A 4,600-nucleotide genomic window follows, 5' to 3' on the forward strand; every position below is an offset into this window, starting at 1 on the left:
TCCTCCTCCGACCTCCATCTGCGAAATCACTATTTCTCAAAAATAAAACTACACAAAAAGAGCCTCATTGCTCACCACAAGGACATCAAATAAAAGTTAAGCAATGTGTACCGTTATGGTGATAATCTTCTCTCTGGTTCCTTGAGTAAACAGCTCAGCTATCTATGGATAAACACTGCAAGTGAACTAAGGTCAGAGAATTTCACAAGAAAACCAAAAATCTATCTCTATATCAAATATCCTCCATGTTCTCCATTAATGGGATCAATATTTTTCACAATCTGACGGGACTTCCATAATGTGTAATCTATTTTGTTGTACTTCATAAACTAATAGTATCCAGTCCAGAAGTCCATAATAATGCACCATCCAATACTATAGCAGCGCTCCTGTCAGACCATAGTATGACCGGCATTCATATGGTTAAAAACATATGAGAAACAGATGAAGGACAATTGGAGGTGAAAGTCCAGAAATCAGGTGGTGGTCCTAGTGGTAAATAATAAAGCGTGCACTGTACACCAAAATCCAAAAACACATGCGACACCCTCCCCAAGGGCTTCACACTCACCAGAAATATGTATATCTCAAGCCTTGAAATACTCAATTAGCTGTCATCCGAATCACTGGTAGGGTCAGAGCTGCATATCACTTCCACAGGTACTGATAAAGACGGATTTGGTGTGTGGTTGTCAGATTATCACAGATCAGTCATATTTTAGGAGACGTTCTTTGCTTATGTCCAGTGCAATGAAATTCAGCTCCTGGGTGAAGTCTGCTCTGTGTACCTGGCACACCACTTGGCCTCTTCACAACCTCCCCTCAGATGTTTTCGCTCTTCCGGGTCACTTCCCAACTACATGACGTATTCACCAAAGTCTGCTTGCTATGGGGGCCCTCGTGCATACTTGTGCCTTAGCCCCGCTTTGTGTGTTGATTCTAATTCCCTGTACACACGATCTGACTTTCCGACAACTAAACCGTGGATTTTTGTTCAAAGGGTGTTGGCTCCAACTTGTCTTGCATACAAGTAAATACCCGACAAGACAAGAAGACCAAAGACCAAGTACTTTAAGTGAGATCTCACGCTTAAAAAGTAAGGGGAGCTCCCGGGTATTTATCTATAGGTATATTGTTTGAAATTGTTTATATTGAATTCCATTGTATTGATTCTGACTCAGCTCAAGAGAATATTAAAGAGTTATTATGAGGAGGAAGATGCCACTGAACTATTCCACCAGCTAATAAATATGGCACAGAGTGGTCAAGAAACCCCCCAGAACTTTTTATGCTAAGCCATTTAACTTAAAGACCGCCTGTTGTCTGTATCACAGGGGGAAGGCGCTGGAGAACACTTTGGAGCTGAACTGGTTCAGAAAAAATTCTGGAGGTCCGTGACTGATGAGTGACTACATCAAGTTACAGCTGAAGCAGTACCAGATGAGATACTCATTGAGAAAGTTAATGAGGCAGACAAGATGGAGACTGAGAGAGATCAGAAACAGAGAAAGCTTCAACCTCCCAGCACCACAAGTGGCAAAGTCCATCAGTTAGAGGTTCCAGAAAGCACGAGAGAACTCAGAGTCCTAACAGCAAGTGTTCAACAGAGACTGTGGGTTTCATCCACTCACCATTTACCCACAAGCCAGCTTGAACTGGAAAAACTGCTCCAGAGACAGAAAGAAATACTGGAAACGATGACTCTGTTGACTACCAGATACAACATTCCTCCGCATATAAAGGTTCCCATGCCTAAAGAACTGACCAGTCCCGCAGTGATAAAAGAACCCATGACCTGCCTCCACTGTGGAGGAGTGGAACATCTCAGGCGAGTGTGCCCAAGCCCAAGAAAGGGGACAAAATCCCAAGTGCCAGCTTTAAACTTCAAAGGGCCCCAGAGAAGGAGTCAACTGGGTGCCCAGTCATCAAAGGAAACTCCAATCCAACCCATACGCACCAGACCCCTGACACTGCAATAGTCAAGACGGAAGAAGGAGAGGCTACAAGGGCCAACTACAAAGGTACAAGCCACTAAGCAGACCAAAAGTGACACTTCCCGTGGACCTCCTCCCAAGTTAGTGGGGCCCTCTCTAATTGTCCCCATCCAGATAGAGGGAATATGCACCAAAGCCCTGCTGAACACTGGAGCACAGGTGACATTGCTCTACGGGGATTTCTATGACAAGCATCTCAAGCACCTGCCCTTACAAAAGCTGGAGGAGCTGGAGATATGGGGATTAGGGACACAAAAGTTCCCATATGATGGTTACCTGCCAGTCAAGCTCACTTTCGATCCACGTAAAGCAGGGAAGGCGGAAACCTTTGATGCCTTGGCAGTGGTGTGCCCTCGCCCGCCAGGAGCTGACAGAAGTTCCCTCATCATTGGAACAAACACTGACTTGGTGAGAAGACTACTTGCACCACTTTTATAGCAGGAAAAGACTCTGTCCACAAAAATGCACCCAATGTTAGCCCAGGTGTACCGAGACCTTAAACATGAAGAGAAGGCCCCAGAAGAGGTAGTGGGAAAAGTCTGGCTTCTAGACAAGAAAGAGAGACTGGTTCAGCCAGGTGAAGTAGTCTGCCTGAGAGCTTCCGTCAAGTTAAGCTGGAAGAGACCGGGTCCTTTCATTGTTCAAACCAGGAACAAACAGGGGGTTAGAACTTATCGCTGAAGTATTGCCAACCAAGGCATTGAAGAGGAATCACGGCAAGATTTCAGTCAGTGTCCACAACACAGCAGCTGTGCCAGTGAGGGTGCCAGCCAGAAGACTGTTGGGACAGGCCAGCCCAGCAACTCCAGTCTTGCCGTGTGGCTCAATGGGAGAACAGGCCATAGAGACTCCCCAAGAAGAATTCTCCCTGAAGAACGCACCTCTTACTCCTGCCTGGATGGAGAAAGCCCAACTCCTGAGATGGAAGTCAACTTTCTCTACAAATGAGTTTGATGTGGGGCTGGCAAAGAGTGTGACTCACCGGATTCGCCTAGAAGACAAGCCCTTTTGGGAGAGAGTCAGGCAAATCCCACTGGGGGATCTTGAAGATTTGAGAGAACCGCTGGCTGAACTCAAAAGGACGGGCATTATTAGAGAGTCCCGGGGGGTCTTTACGCCTCTCCAATAGTGGTGATAAGGAAGAAAAACGGGTCCCTACGGCTGTGCATTGATTATAGGATCCTGAACCGGAGGACCATTCCTGACCAGTACACCACACCTCGGATAGAAGATGCCCTGCAGAGCCTGTCGGGGGCCAAGTGGTTCAGTGTACTGGACCTAAAAAGCGGGTACTATCAGATCCCCATGTGTCCTGAAGATAGGGAGAAGGCCGCTTATATCACTCCTGTGGATTTCTTCAAATTCAATAGGATGCCACAAGGCCTGTCTGGAGCTCCAGCAAACTTCCAGAGACAAATAGAGAAGACAGTGGGCGACATGAACCTGATTGAAGTGCTGGTATACCTGGACGATATCATAGTGTTTGGGAGAACATTAGAAGAGCACGAAGAACGCCTGAGGCTTCATGACGAAGGCCTGAAGCTCTCCATGGAAAAATGCAAATTTTACCAACCATTAGTGAACTACCATTATGTCTGAAGAGGGAGTAGCAACAGATCCTGAGAAATTGGAAGCTGTTACTTCTTGGTCCAGGCCTACTAATGTGACCAAACTCTGGTCGTTCCTAGGATTCTGCTCATACTACAGGAGGCTCGTGGAAGGGTTTGCCAAAATATCCCACCCACTCACTGAGCTTCTGAAGAACCAGGAAGAAGCTGGTGCAGACTCAGATCAGCCTGGGAAGGCAAAAGAAGGGCCCAGAAAGAAGAAAGAATCCATACAGGATCAGTGGACTCCAGAATGTGAGGAAGCCTTCAGGCAGTTGAAGTGGAGCCTTACCACTGCTCCGGTCCTGGCCTATGCAGACCCAGCCAAACCGTATGAGCTACATGTGGATGCCAGCCGAGACAGGCTAGGAGGAGTGCTCTATCAGGAATATGACGGACGTCTGCGGCCCATTGCCTATGTAAGCCAAAGTCTTCTTCCTGCTGAAAGAAACTATCCTACTCACAAGCTCGAATTTCTGGCTCTGAAGTGAGCAGTGGTAGACACGTTAAAGGATTATCTTTATGGGGCAGAGTTCGTAGTCAAGATGGACAACAACACCCTCACATACTTGCTCACAACTGCAAAGCTGGACGCCACCGGCCACAGGTGGCTGGCTGCCCTCTTGGCGTTTACCTTCAGCTTGAAGTACAGACCAGGAGTTGGTAACCGAGATGTGGACGCACTATCAAGAAGGCCCCATGGCTCCCAAAACCCCTCAGAAGACTGGACTCAACTTACCCCTGAAGGAGTAAGAGCTCTCTGTGAAGGGACAAGCCAGCAAAGGAAAGATGGGGCCAGAGCTGAAGAAGTGGGAATGACTTCAGTGGGGGTACCCAGGTGCTATGTCTCTCAGATTATGCAAGAGGGCCTTCCCAAGCTATCAAAAAAGGATCTCAGAAGAGATCAGGAGGAAGATTCACTCTGTGGATTAGTGCTGAAGGCAATGGAGAACAAACAGCCTGATCTGCTGCGCAAGAGCCCCCAGAAAGAAGCCCGGC

This window comes from Lithobates pipiens, unplaced genomic scaffold (assembly GCF_037356315.1).
Source record: "Lithobates pipiens isolate NorthernLeopardFrog02 unplaced genomic scaffold, aLitPip1_a1.2 Scaffold_8, whole genome shotgun sequence".
In the NCBI taxonomy this organism is placed as follows: domain Eukaryota; kingdom Metazoa; phylum Chordata; class Amphibia; order Anura; family Ranidae; genus Lithobates; species Lithobates pipiens.